Here is a 16,081-nt window from a genome sequence, read left to right as displayed (position 1 = left end):
ACATGTACAAGAGTACCAGTGACATCAGTACAAAAACAAACAGTTATCCCTCCTGTCAATTTGCATATAATAGGATTAGAAAGCCAGAGAGAGCAGCTCACATGGGAATACAATCATGGAAATGCCACTGTTCATTTCATTTTTTTACTAGTGCAAGCCATTTTGATTTTGGTTGGCAGCACAAAACAGAGAAGGCAATCATGGCTCATTAATATCTTATTAAAACAGAGAGTATATAATATTCAGTCTCACTTTATTAAGGCTTTATTTCTGTAGGTTTTTATTCTTACTTTGACATGGGTAAACCCAATGTGGCTGTGTGGTCCAGTGGTTAAAGAAAAGGGCTTGTAAGCAGGAGGTCCCCGGTTCAAATCCCACCTCAGCCACTGACTCATTGTGTGACCCTGAGCAAGTCACTTTACCTCCTTGTGCTCCGTCTTTCGGGTGAGATGTTGTTGTAAGTGACTCTGGAGCTGATGCATAGTTCACACACCCTAGTCTCTGTAAGTCACCTTGGATAAAGGTGTCTGCTAAATAAACAAATAATAATAAAAATAATAATAATAATAATGTATCCAGCCACCACACTATTAACTTTCTTCACAATAGATATCAGTATCACCAGAGTCCTTGACTGGCTGTGGCTCAGGTAGTAGGGTCCTAATACATGCTACACATCTATATATGGTGGAAGGATTAATTGACTTCACCCCAAAAAAATAAAATAAAAGGTCTTGTGAAAACTCTCTTTTAAAAAAAGGATTTAAAGCATAAGTTATTAAACTTGTATTGCTTTTCAAGGCATGCCAAAAGACTGACATTATGCCCAACTGCCTTTTCCATATCTGTTCTTTCTGGCTATACATACAACAAAAATGTCAGCGGTGTTCTTATACCCAAGTGTGGAATTAGGCAAGTGGTATGAAAAGGAAAGGGAGCCTTTGGAGAATGCAACTACAGGGATATTTTATGGGTTGAGCCTTTGGGCACTGCGGCCCTTTGCCAGTGTTGCTGAGGATAGGACACTTAGCTAAACTCATGTAATGGAAACATTCTGCGCATTGCAAGCCTGTCACCCTTATCGCAAAACAAATTTGGCCTTCGGATTAATTCAAATAATTTTGTGCTTAAGCATATGAAATTTGCGCACATGCATACATTTGAATCTAATGTTTATCATTATCACAGGCATTAGCATGGCTAATAAGCTAAATATTTAAAGGGCCATCACAGATTCTACGGAATTCAAACAGATGTATCTATGCTATGCTGTTTGCTAGGAAGTGAGTTTATGGTTTCTCTACTTCTGTCTCCATAATTTTGACAGGTGTCACACAAATATGAGTACATGTTACCTATTCCAATTAATTTACATTTTTTGACTTTGTTTTCTGTTACAGCACCATACGACATACGACAAAGCATAAAAGATTAATTCTGCTTATACAGTAGTAGGCTGGGCTAAGCAGTGTCTTTGATATTGAAATCTATGTAAATGCAAGGTAAGGAGGTGCAAACTGTTGCTTGATCGATCTAGGGTTGATATACTGCTGTATGTGTCTATTAAAGTAAAGCTTTCCTGCATTATACAGGTAGCTGTTGAGTATCTGCCGGCTCGGTCTATGTTACAGACAGACGGTATGTACTGTGATACTGTGCTGTACTTGTGATTCTGTTTTGGGAGTTATTCTTCCAGCACCAAGAAAGCGTGCTTGGGAAAGTGATTAGTTTTCTTTTGGTCCAAAAAGAACGATCATGATTGCAGCATCCCAGTTTATGTTTTAAACATGAATTAAAACTAGTGATGCTGCTATCACAATCGTTCTTTTGAATATAATCATTATATAGATGTGGACGGCACCTTGTATGATCGCTGGGTGTTTTCCATTGTTGTAGTACCTCGGAAAGCGCCTGCATTTCACTTCAGTGATTGGGTGACTGAGTGCTGGAGTGATGTGCGCGGAGTTAAGGCTTGCTTTTTAAAAGCGTTATTTTGTGCCTCGCAAAATTGTTTTTGTGCTTGGCGCATACTTTCGAACATGGGCCACTCCAGCAAAATTGCGCTATGCATACATTATATTTGTGCACAGCGCAAAACTGACTGTGGCATGCAAAAAGTTTTGAATATTGCATATTTTGTGCATAACAGCCATTTGCGAAGTGTATAACCTTTCGAATATCTGGGCTTACATCTTCATGTATACGCTAACTAAGAAGATACAATAATATTTGCTGTGTAAGAGTAAATTGGTACATGTAAATATTTTCAGTCTATTTTATTAATAGGTTAATTTGTATATCACTGAGAAAAGCATGCAAAAGGTGAACCTGGTAAAAAGTGACACTTAGTTTTACTTTCTGTATGGCCTTTGTCTTCATCACGCTGTCCAACAAATGGGAGTTTGAATTCCGCTCATGTTTTCAGAGTTACAGGTTTTGGCCTTAAGTTTAGAGAATATTCCCAGAGCTTTTTTCAGTGAAATCCAAAGTTTATGAGGCGTAGGTAGGAATGTAATACAGACTTTTTGTGTGTAGTAGAAGATCAATTTACTTCACCAAAAATGAAAAGGTACTTCTAAAAATGCTGTTTTACCATAATGGATTGCATTTGTAGGTTACTTAATGGACTCCCTCTGCATCCTCATAATTTGTTATGGCATGTTTTAACTTCTACCATTTCCAACATGATCTAAACCCATATCTTCTTCATTTCCCAGGAGTCATGCAAACTGCCATGGGTTCTTTACCAGTTTCCTTTTTTAAATGTCCTTTTGATGTTTTAACAACCTGACTTTTATACTACTCCTCTCTGGCACTTATAAAGAGGCGGTCAGTCTCCTGTTGGGTTTCATCTTTCCTGCTTCAGTTCATCTGGATTTTATTTATTTTTAACCACTCACTAACTTCCATGTGCTTTAGCCATAATAATGTATTTCTAACGGCTCTATTTCCAGATCTCAGTTTGTACATGCATCACTTTCCATTGAAAGTTATTCACATTATCTTCTGCACGTTGTGTGGTTTTACCATTTCTGGTCTGCATCTGTTTTCACTTGGTAGTTCTCTGTGCTTAGTCACTGGAACTGTCCCCTCTCTCATGTTAATGCTTGCTGCCTAGGACAATCACTTCTCATCACCTGTGTCAGTATTTTAAACTGTAATTTGTTATCACTGGCTTGGTAAGATCAATTTATAAGACACAGTTATCAAATATATAGTTTGGGATTCCCATTTATGTTTCTCAAGCTTGTAGAGAAATATTGTCCAAATCAGATTAACAGTAAAAGTGAAGATTCTTCTGTTGGGTAAATAAATACTGATAAGCAAATGGAGTTTTGAGTTAGGCTCCATCTGTTTGTTTCCCACAGCATCTGGTAAACCACAATGTTGTAATTCTCCTATTCTCTATATTGCTTGGTTTGAGTTGCACGTACACGGATACACATGTCCGTGGCAAGAGCTATCAGTGTCCATGGCACTGAACACGTCTAACACACACACGGCACTGGATATAACTTCCATTTTGTTTCAGACATCCATGACTTATTTGTCTGTAGAAAAAGCTTCATCTTAACAATGCTACCCGGCCTGACTGTGTGACAATGATTTACGGTGCTGTGTCTGTGTACATTTTCATTATCTTTAATTTGTCAATTTAGCTGTTCAAATTTCTCTTTTACTGGTAATTAGGAGCCATTCATGAAGCAGCTGCCCATTTCCTGCTGTCAAACTCAAACGTGAGTGCTTTGATGCACTTTTTTAAAGCAAAGTGTATATTTGCATTTGTCTGGAACTAGAGGAATATTTGTTTTTACAGATTTGTAAAATATTTAGGAGGATTCCACTGAAGGTGCCAGATACATTTAACTATTTCACAGTAATATTAGTACCTTAACCTGTTTTCCTCTAAGCTAAATAGAAGGCCAAATACAAAACTTACATTCTGATTTCCCCATTTAATCCATGTCTTTCACCCTCATGGTGGGGGGCAACGGGAAGCAGGGGGAATATGGAAGCTGTGGGCAATTAAAAAGTGGTCCAATTGACCACAGTGTATTATGAAGCATCATATACCCTGCCAGTCTGAAAGGATTTAAAATGTCCATTATAATCTATGTGACTCCTCATAAATTCAGAATCTGCATGAATGAATTAAAAATGTCTATAAATTCAACATATCCAAATGAAATCTGAAAGGTCTATAAAAGGCTTGGAGACTATGTAAAGTTCAGGGAAGATTTATGAAGATCCAAGGTTAGCGTGTTACAGTGTGAAAGACAGAGGCAATGTACATAAGTGTCCACATTTTTAAATAAAAGCGTTGAGCATTTTCAACCTTATTGCAAAGGCTGCATCTAATAATAATGTATGTTGTCAATTTGAAATATGTGCACATTTAAAATGCTTTTAATTTAGGTGCACACAAAGGTAAAATAGAACCATAAACTGTGTAACAGAAACTCATCATAGCCAACCTGCAATGTATATTATGAATTAACATATACATTTGCAGTAATAGATTGTTGTATGCTTCAGTTCACATATTTGACTGATTTAACCCCCTGTGCTTTGGCACAGCATTGAAAACTAGCTACGGTCTCTCAATGGGGTTTCCTGCATGCCAAAATAAGTAAATAAATAATTGTGTAGTTAAGTAAACAATTTCTTGGTGCATACATTATGTTTAGCTAGCTGTGAGATATTGTTAATACTAACAGTTTTGCTTAATTTGTTTATTATGACCATAACATTTAATAATGATGTTTTGCCTTTTGGCTAGATTTTGTTCCTTGTTATAGCTGAACAGGTTCAAACACCTCAGGCAGACCTCTAAAATCTGACCACTTAAATACAGTAAGATCCCATTCATTAGTTACATTCAAGATTGAGGTTAATGTGTGTATTAGTGTGTAATAATGTATTGCAAATTCAACTGTAAATAGTCATGCACCCACAGAGCTACATGCATGTGGCAATAAGACTCTGAGGGTACGGTCAAACTATATGCACAATGTTCATTAGTACCCAACTTCCCAACTCTTTTTCAAATCTCATTTACTGTATCTAACAAGAAGTAGATAAAGCTAAATAAAATAAATCCAGTAACGTATGTATCATTCGCAATCTCACAATTTCCTATAACACTTTATGGGCAATGTCTATGTGATTTTGTATTGGCTTTACTGATCGCTCCTTCCAAATATTTGAATGCTGCATGTCATGTGAGTAGTAACTAGAAAAGCAGCGATTGGTTACTAAAAAGGTAAGCTAATGTGTGAGGCGTCTGCTAGTGAGAATTCTTGTAAAACTCCAAGAAGCAACTTTTTCAGTAACCCGTCACTCTACGTTCCTCTCTGTGGCCTCTTGCTTTAAAAAAGTAGCTTTAAAAAAATACTGGTACTATAAAAAAATAAAAAATAAATCATTTTTATACTATGTGTACATCTTTTTAATAATATGAGACAGATAAAATTATACAAAATGTATGTTAGGTAAGATTTCCTGTAATTATTTAGTTAGCTCCACATACTTTAAAAGAAAAGCACAAAACCACATATTTTTCTCATCTGACTTATTACACTATTAATTGATTCATTGTGGTAAAGATTACAGTAACTCCTTTCTTTTTATTTTACTTTGGTACTAAAAATAGTACCATATATACATATTTCCCTTTATGGTCTATACATGACATCTGTTCCCCATATATTATGAATTTTCTCCTTGAGATATTTACCTTAATGATGCCTTGGATGTGCATTTTTGCTATCATCTCAGCAGAAAAGAGTAACATCAGCAGAGTGTCCAGGGCGAAGTTCACATATTGAAGGGGTGGGTAATGCTCAAATGTCTTTGGGGTATTCATGCACACAGAGATGACGCTGATTATTGCACACACACGAAGCAAAGAGTGCACCCACTAAAATCAGAAGAAAGATCATATTATTGCTTTATATGTTGCAAACACGCAACATTTTTACACACACACACAAAAAACCCCACATGTACCAACTGTTTAAAAGTGCCGAGTTTCATAGGAGGGGGATACTCACTGGTTTATTAATCCACAGAATATCTGCATTGTCAGCTAGAGTTTCGTCTGGACCAAAATCTGTCATAGGCTGGGTTTCTACTTTGCTTCCATTTCAGCATGCTGGGACTATTAGTGCTATATAAGGAGTATATCTAGGGGGGAAAAAAAATACAAATCACCTTATTTTATTTATTACTTTTGTAAAAATATGATTATCTTTGGATAAAAGAATACCACAGTGTGATATGACATTAAAACGTGCTTGGCAATGTTTACATAAATTTAAAAATGTGTAGAAATGACTTCTAAACCATTTACAACCTTGGTAAACAGGATCTTCGTTCTTCGGTTTAATTCCATGCATGTTACCAATGTAAAGCTTGCTCATTCTCCAATTGGACAACATGTACATACGCAAGCTGCATGTTTGTATTTTATTGTAACATTACAATATAGTATAATAAGGTGTATGTATGAAGTTCTGGGAGGTAACTGCTGTCTTTGCAAACAAGGTGGATTACATCGAAATCTAAACATAACAAACTGTTAAAATGTAATACTTTAAAAGGGTTACAGTACCCCCTGCATTAACTTGCTGCATCCTGTGCTGTCCATATTGCAGTAATGTATTTTTCAACTCAATACGGATCATTTTGGTTCCCATATCAAAAGGTCATAAATCAGCCGGGGATTACATTTGTCAACTTTTGCTCAATAACATTTGCCAGGAGAAAGGTTATTTGTCATTGGTGCATGTAACAGGGGGTCCTGTCACTGTGTGGGTATGCACGGAGATATTTCGAGAGACACAGAGGGTTTGCAGTTGAAATGCCGCTCAGGTGTCCAGGTTTTATTAACAAAAGGCAGTTGCAGTGGTTGGTGGCTGCCACTAGGGGGGTACCAGCAATGGTATCCCTTGTGGACAAGGCCATGCACACAGGTGTACATAACACAAAAACAGAAAACAAAACACAGTGAGCAAACCCACTAAAACAAAACACAGTGGGAAAACCTGCTAAAACAAAAGTTTGCCATCCAGGGGCTCAACACTGCTCCCACTAAGAGAGGTCCCACTTCAGGAACCTTCTCCCTACCAAACCAGGGGTGTCAAACTCCAGTCCTCGAGGGCTGCAGGATGTTCTGGTTTTCATTTCAACTTAAGCTCTCAATTAACACAATTGATCTAATTATTTGTTCAATTTGACATATTTAATATTTTTCAAGGTCTTTTACAGTTGATGGTTTTAAATATGCACTTGATTTGAGGTACACTACCTATGAAACATTTTGAGGCCTAAAGAGAAGTGTTAAATGTGTCCAGTTAATCAAATAATTAGACCAATTAAGTAATTGAGAGCTCGGATGGAACGAAAGCCAGAAGACACTGTGGCCCTCCAACAACTGAGTGCGACACCCCTGCCTTAAACTAATCCCTATGCTGAGCACTGGGATCCCAATTAACACACACAGTGATCACCCTGGTTCATACGCACAGTTGTGAGGATTCCCAGTCCATTCACTTCCAACTTGCTGACATAGAACAACAAAATGGAGAACCAAGAACAAAGGGCTTGGCTATCCAGCCCCTTTTTAAAGGCAGGTGACCAGTGTTAATTGATCATCAGTTATGCAATTGACACCTGGCCATGTGCTGCACATTCCTTTCAATTAGGCTGGGAGGGAAGTTTAATCTCCCTGCCCTGCCATATCTAGCACATGCTTTAATTCATAACACATTTTTATTACAAAAATCTAACAAATCCCACTAAACCATATTTATAAAGAAACAAAAAACTATAGGCTCCTGAGTGGCACACCCGTTAAAGGCACTCTGCCCAGAGTGCAGGATGCGCCCTATAGCTTGGAGACTGCTGGTTCGAATCCAAGCTATGCCACTGCCGACCGTGGATTGGAGTTCCCAGGGGGCAGCACACAATTGGCCAAGTTCTGCCCGGGCTGGGTAGGGGTTAGTCCAGCTGGGGAGTCCTTGGCTGACCGCACACCAGCGACCCCTGAGGCCGGCTGGGTGCCTGTAGGCCGGCCTGTATGCAATTCAGAACTGCGTGGTCCTCCGACGCAGCAAGTTCTGGATATGGCTGCAGGATGGGCTTGCAGAGCAAAAAAAAGCAGATGGCTGATGGCACTCGTTTCCGAGGACGCAAGTGCTCGTCTTTGTCTCTCCCAAGTTAGTTCAGGGGTTGCAGAGGTGAGCCAGGTTGAATAATAATAATTGGACATTCCAAAAAAAAAACATTAAAAGAAAAAACAAGGAAACAAAACTATGTTTTACAGGGGCAGACCTCAGCCCTGCCACAGTGCATCACAGTGTAACAAGATTATGCTCCCTCCTGAAACAATGCTGATGCTCTGATGGAAATGAATAGTTATTGGGAACAGAAAACAGGAAGCTTGTAAGACCTATCCTCATTCTGCTGTCTAACACTCCAGCGTGCAAGTTGAGAAATGTATTACCTAGCTGATTTTTGACCCATGATGTGCTTGTTTAAAAATATATTACTGAATTACAGACAACGTGGGATACAAGGTAAAGTATAATATGACAATTCTTGTAAACACTGTAAATAGTGTTCAAGGTCAAAAAAGCATGCAATAGTAACACTTTCTTTAATTACAGCTGTGTTATACTTATGTGTTACATTTATTTTTATATTGTGTGCCCCTTAAACTGGGGTTTTCAATTAAGGTAGAGTGAAAACAACTTATAAAATAACTTAAACAACAAATAAAACAATTTGGGGAATTCAGCACAATGAAAATAAAGTTCTGAAAGGAATCCAGCAGTTTCAGCACATAACATGAGGACCGGTGCATGAAGTGAGATAGGGCCAAAGGAGTATCAAAGTCCCATTCCAGAATGTCACCAAATCTGCCATGCAAGAAAACACTGGTATGCTGCACACAATGATGTAATATGGAAGAATATGTTCTGTCCAGTCACCATTTGAGCTAATATCATTATGAAACACTACAAACCAAATGAATAACATTCTGTATTACAACATTTTTGTTGTTGTTGTTGTAGTTATTAAATTGTTTGATAACTTACCTGGGAGTCAGACGCTTTTGAAAATGAGAGGACATCAAATGTAACATAATGGGTGTGGTGGTCTGTGCAATGACCATTTAGACAATCAGCATCATGATGCAGGGCAACCAAACAGCCACAATAACAAAGTGCACATACCAAAGATAAGGCTGAAACTGTTCCAGAATGGCACACAACATGCGATTAGGCATATCCTGCAAATACCTCACAAAAAGGAAACGTGGTATATGTGTTAAACTGACATACAAGTGCAACATCTGACATACAGTAGCATATGCAACATTCAGTAAGGTGCAGTAAACAGACCACCCATTGGATAACATCACTCACTGTCAGACTCCTCATTGGTGGACCCATCCCCAGGTAATAAAGATGTGGAAATCTGTGAGAGACTACCAGCAGGGGGGATTTCAACACATCCTGATTCCTGCCATTAGAAAAATATCACACGACAGAAGACGTTTGTGAACAGCATCTTACTGCCCAAAGTCCAATTGCCCACAGGCAGCAGTAGCAACGTACCCCTACACTGAAAACCGCACTGCAGATGTTCTTTCTTTACCATGGCTTCAGCCTTGGTCATAAATGTCATGTGCATGCTCTTAAGATTTTGTATGCCCTTTTCAAATAAAACGGTTGCTTCCTTCCAGTCTGGGTAACAATGCATTTTTACCCAACCATGAACTATCATATTTTATTTGCACTTACAGCTTGAATGTCTTCTGTTGATTGTTTAGATAGCCATCATACAGATCACACTCACCCATAGGCTCCCATAATGTCACATTACATGACTATCTAACAAAAATCATATTGCCAGGAATTATCTGTGGTATGTGCACTTCATGATTTAGCATGCGTTTCTGTCGTCTTTCACAGTGAGTTGTCCAAAAAGCCATCAGTACATATTTCCTTATAAGCTCACATTTTAGACTATTTTCTGACACAGTAGACTAATCCATTTGGGATATTTTGAAGTTTATGAGAGTTCATGTGAAAAGGATAGACAGGCCTACTGTAGATCAGGTTGGTGGAATTCTTTGTCTGAACAAATAACAATACACTCCAAAAAGTACTGGAATCTTGCATTTCTGTCTCTACAGTATTTGGTTGTTCAATTGTTGTTTTAAAGCAAGACTTTAAAATAAAGAAGATCAAATTGTAACTTCAAAATTCAACTTTTACGTATATATATATATATATATATATATATATATATACACACACACACATACATACACACACACACACACACACAGTACAAGAAAGTCCTTGTTTAACTTCAAAAGTTGTATTTACAACAATTACAACATTTGTCAAGTGTATCAATAAATGTCTGTCACCTCTGACAAAGTCAATTACATATTGCTGCAGTAATCAATAGTACCACAACAATGATACACCAAGAGTTTTCCAGTAGACTGAAATCCTTTTTATTTCACCTTGTAGTTTTAACCAGTACACAGAAATGAATCAATGAGATCCTGAAATCTCTGTTAAATAACACCGTGTACCAATTTTTTTTTTTTTTTTTGGTTCCTGGGTAGTAAGTGTTATTTCCTAATTGCTTATGCCTCAAAAGTATAGAAAATGGCTATTATTCCCCACAAACTTTGCTTTTGTGACCAGGACAGTGATATTTTGAAATTTACCTATTTTCCAGAACATTCCAGATAGATTCAGTGCTGAGTAAACTTCTAGAACTTTCCAGTAATATAAATAGTAGTATAAATACAGGGGCCTTAAGCCCACCAGTTCAGTTTAGTTCCAGCTGCCTAAGTGGATACATATCTGCATTTTTCTGAGATGGCATCAAGAGGCTGCAATGGTGGCATTCCTGATGGGTCTCCAAGGCGGTTTTACCAAGTTTCCCTGCTATCTGCCTTTGGGACAGCAGGGACACCAAGGCGCACTACCACAGGCAGGACTGGCCACAGCGGACCGAGTTCTCTGTGGGGAGGAACAACGTCAAGTGGGAGCCACTGGTGGACCCCCGGAAGGTGCTGATGCCACCACTGCACATCAAATTGGGCCTTATGAAACAATTTGTCAGAGCTCTAGATAAGAAGTCGGCAGCCTTCAAGTACCTTCAAGACTTCTTACCTAAGCTGTCCGAGGCAAAGGTCAAAGCCGGTGTCTTCGTCGGACCACAGATAAAGAAGATCCTGGAGTGCAATGAATTCCCCAAGAAGCTCACTAGTAAGGAGAAAGCGGCTTGGAACAGCTTTGTCACAGTGGTTCGGGGCTTCCTGGGCAATCACAAGGCCGAAAACTATGTGGAGCTGGTTGAGACTCTGGTGAAGAACTACGGCACAGTGGGCTGTAGGATGTCCCTCAAAGTCCATATCCTTGATGCTCATCTTGATAAATTCAAGGAGAACATGGGAGCGTACTCAGAGGAGCAAGGCGAGCGCTTCCACCAGGATATACTGGACTTTGAACGCCGCTACCAAGGACAGTATAACGAGAACATGATGGGAGACTACATTTGGAGGCTGATTCGTGAAAGTGATTTACAGTATAATTGTAAATCTCGAAAAACTACTCACTTCTAAATCTTTTGTAGTCATTTTTGTATTACTTTAGTATAAATACATGTTAATTTGGATTCAATGTTGTTTTTTTCTGACTATTTGAACGAAAAGACACAAATTCGCCCGTTTTCTCATTGGAAATAGGTAAATTTCAAAATATCACTGTCTGGTAACAAAAGCAAAGTTTGTGGGGAATAATAGCCATTTTCTATAATTTTGAGGCATAAGCAATTAGGAAATAACACTTACTACCCAGGTAACAAAAAAAAATTAAAAAAATTGTTACACAGTGTAATTGGTCACTCAGTTTCATAGTTACTGTGTACATCTGTAACTGTAAGCAAGATGGCTACCGATACTTTAAATTCCGTGAGGCAGCACAGTGATTTAGAATATGTGACAAGGCTCCTATTGTATTTCTTGCTCTTATTGTATTACTTGTATTGTAACGCTTGAAATGTTTTTGCTTACGATTGTAAGTCGCCCTGGATAAGGGCGTCTGCTAAGAAATAAATAATAATAATAATAATAATAAACTGTCTGCATCCATCCAGTATATGTACAGCTGGAACCTTGCTCGGCCAATCACATTGCTTGTTTCATGTTCCATTGCCAGCCCTGGAGATGTGTATGTGTGTATATATACAGACGTGCTCAAATTTGTTGGTACCCTTACAGCTCATTGAAATAATGCTTCATTCCTCCTGAAAAGTGATGAAATTAAAAGTTATTTTATCATGTATACTTGCATGTCTTTGGTATGTCATAGAATAAAGCAAAGAAGCTATGAAAAGAGATTAATTATTGCTGATTCTACAAAGATATTCTAAAATGGCCTGGACACATTTGTTGGTACCCCTTAGAAAAGATAATAAATAATTGGATTATAGTGATATTTCAAACTAATTAGTTTCTTTAATTAGTATCACACATGTCTCCAATCTGTAATCAGTCATTCAGCCTATTTAAATGGAGAAAAGTAGTCACTGTGCTGTTTGGTACCATTGTGTGCAACACACTGAACATGGACCAGAGAAAGCAAAGGAGAGAGTTGTCTGAGGAGATCAGAAAGAAAATAATAGACAAGCATGGTAAAGGTAAAGACCATCTCCAAGTAGTTTGATGTTCCTGTGACAACAGTTGCAAATATTATTAAGCAGTTTAAGGTCCATGGAACTGTAGCCAACCTCCCTGGGCGCGGCCGCAAGAGGAAAATCGACCCCAGATTGAACAGAAGGATAGTGCGAATGGTAGAAAAAGAACCAAGGATAACTGCCAAAGAGATACAAACTGAACTCCAAGGTGAAGGTACGTCAGTTTCTGATCGCACCATCCGTCGCTTTTTGAGCGAAAGTGGGCTCCATGGAAGAAGACCCAGGAGGACTCCACTTTTTAAAGAAAAATATAAAAAAGCCAGACTGGAATTTGCTAAAATGCATATTGACAAGCCACAATCCATCTGGGAGAATGTCCTTTGGACAGATGAGTCAAAACTGGAGCTTTTTGGCAAGTCACATCAGCTCTATGTTCACAGACGAAAAAATGAAGCTTTCAAAGAAAAGAACACCATACCTACAGTGAAACATGGAGGAGGCTCGGTTATGTTTTGGGGCTGCTTTGCTGCGCCTGGCACAGGGTGCCTTGAATCTGTACAGGGCACAATGAAATCTCAAGACTATCAAGGCATTCTGGAGCGAAATGTACTGCCCAGTGTCAGAAAGCTCTGTCTCAGTCGCAGGTCATGGGTCCTCCAACAGGATAATGACCCAAAACACACAGCTAAAAGCACCCAAGAATTGATAAGAACAAAACATTGGACTATTCTGAAGTGGCCTTCTGTGAGTCCTGATCTGAATCCTATCGAACATCTATGGAAAGAGCTGAAACTTGCAGTCTGGAGAAGGCACCCATCAAACCTGAGACAGCTGGAGCAGTTTGCTCAGGAAGAGTAGGCCAAACTACCTGTTAACAGGTGCAGAAGTCTCATTGAGAGCTACAGAAAACGTTTGATTGCAGTGATTGCCTCTAAAGGTTGTGCAACAAAATATTAGGTTAGCGGTCCCATCATTTTTGTCAATGCCATTTTCATTTGTTTTATTATTTACAATATTATGTTGAATAAAAAATCAAAAGCAAAGTCTGATTTCTATTAAATATGGAATAAACAATGGTGGATGCCAATTACTTTTGTCAGTTTCAAGTTATTTCAGAGAAAATTGTGCATTCTTCGTTTTTTGTGGAGGGGTACCAACAAATTTGAGCACGTCTGTAGTTACAGGTTAAGCTATGTGACTAAGCCACTGTAGTGGCAACTGAGGGAATGTGGCAGGTTTGTTTAATTATAATATGCCAGCAGTGTGGAGTAGTGGTTAGGGCTCTGGACTCTTGACTGGAGGGTCGTGGGTTCAATCCCAGGTGGGGGACACTGCTGCTGTACCCTCGAGCAAAGTACTTTACCTAGATTGCTCCAGTAAAAACCCAACTGTATAAATGGGTAATTGTATGTAAAAATAATGTGATATCTTGTAACAATTGTAAGTCGCCCTGGATAAGGGCGTCTGCTAAGAAATAAATAATAATAATACATAGAAACATCTTAGGTCAGTAACCCATAGGCGGTATTTGGGGCCAGGGCTGGGGAGTTTGAATTCACAGCTATGGAAACATGTGAACTGCTTTTTTAATAATAGGTACAGTATATAGTTGCCTTTTTCCAATTTGAAAAGCCTTTCGTATGAAACATTTCCTCTGCACCCACTGCCACCAAGTACTGTATTGACTGGTAAAGAGTGATAGGCATATCAGCATTAATTCGAGTAAGAGTTTCAGTAGCTACATATAAACGGCTGTATTTTGAAACAATCATTTTACCACTTAGTAAAACTTGAGAACAAACAAAACACTTAATAAATGAATCTCTAGTGACACAAATCACGCTTACAACACGTCCCTAGGGTTACACAAACTGCTGTTGGAAAACTAATGCAGACCAAACATAATATTACTGTCTTTGCACAGTATCATTGAATAACGGGACACATTGGATTTTTTGTGCAGCCTCCTGAAACAGCATTCTCTTCAACAACGTACACAGAGACCTGAGACAGGTAATAACATCAGCCCCTCGTCGACTGTAAGGGGCTGCTTTGTTTTGCAATAGGGAAAGAGGCAAAGCAGAATTAATTTTTTCGGAAGAAAAAACAAAACCACCTTTTATTTTTTTGTTTTTACTTAATCACCACAACGAATACTTACCAAATGGCACACAGGCAAGATTTTTTTTAATGATGTTTCTGAGAGGCTTACTATATGACACAGTGCATTTCTGGTTGAGTCCATTGCATACTGGGGTGCAGGGGTGTCATCTAAAACAAATCCAGTGATTGTAATCCCGCCTTTGCTGCAATAGCAAACCTGTACACTTGTTTATATGTGCTGTCCTTCATGTAACTAGTAGTCTATTTTTATTTAATTTTTTGCAGTGCAAATGGAACCTCTGTCATGTATTCTGTAATTTATAAAGCCTGCATTTCCCGGTTGCAAATCAGTTTTGATGGGCTGTGTTAGGACTGTGAGTATTGTAGGCACTCAGTTGGCAGGTGCTTCCCAATTCAATACTGTACAAATTACTGATCTTCCATGAGGCACAGTCTCAAAGGTCATGACAGTATCACAAAAACAAAAGTTGTCTAAACACCACAGTGACTGAAAGGTGATCATCCTGTGATCATTGATGGATTGTTACACAAAGCAGTAGGACCAAAGTGGTGAAAACTCGTATAAAATGCGGTGTATGTAAAGAATGGTGTTCGTGTGGCATTCTACACCCGCTATCAAATGAGCAGTTTGCTTTCATTAATCCATTAAAATTAAATTGAAATGCATTCAAATGAAGACAAGAGCATGGACTTGGGCGGGATCTGGATACTAAGTGGTCGCAAACAATATAATCCAAGGGTCACTTTGTTTGGGATGCCGGAAGATGCGGTGCTAAAGCGTTATCGTCTCACTCCGCAGGTCATCCTAGACCTAATAGCTGAATTGAGGGATGAGCTAGACCCCAGCGTCAATATAGGGATCGCTATCCCTACACATGTGAAAGTGTTGTGTTCTCTGAACTACTTAGCCTCTGGTTCCTTTCAGAGCACAGTTGGAATGTCTGGAGGGATAGCCAAATCCACCTTTTCCAGAGTGCTAGGCAAATTTCGGGATATTATGCTGAAAAGGGCAGGCCAATACATATCATTTCCTAAGGGTACAAGCATAACTGATGTTGGCTGAGACTTTTCTAAACAACTCTGTTTCATGCTGAGTGACCTCAGCCATAAGGATTCTCAGCTCCTTCTCAGAAAAATGTTCTTTTCTTTTCCTTGCGCCAAGAGGACTTTGCTGCCCTTTCTGTGACTTTTTTTTTGGCTTGTATTTTCATGCTCCACAAATGTCATA

General features: G+C 38.7%; 1 pseudogene; it reads right to left on the bottom strand.

Annotated features, from left to right (window-relative positions):
- LOC117405814 (sodium leak channel NALCN-like) overlaps positions 1-16,081 on the bottom strand; it is a 115,729-nt pseudogene that overhangs the window by 98,486 nt on the left and 1,162 nt on the right.

Source organism: Acipenser ruthenus, chromosome 9, assembly GCF_902713425.1.
Source record: "Acipenser ruthenus chromosome 9, fAciRut3.2 maternal haplotype, whole genome shotgun sequence".
NCBI classification, from domain to species: domain Eukaryota; kingdom Metazoa; phylum Chordata; class Actinopteri; order Acipenseriformes; family Acipenseridae; genus Acipenser; species Acipenser ruthenus.
The sequence above is the reverse complement of the archived record's forward strand: the minus strand, read 5'-3'. Positions and strand labels throughout refer to the sequence as shown.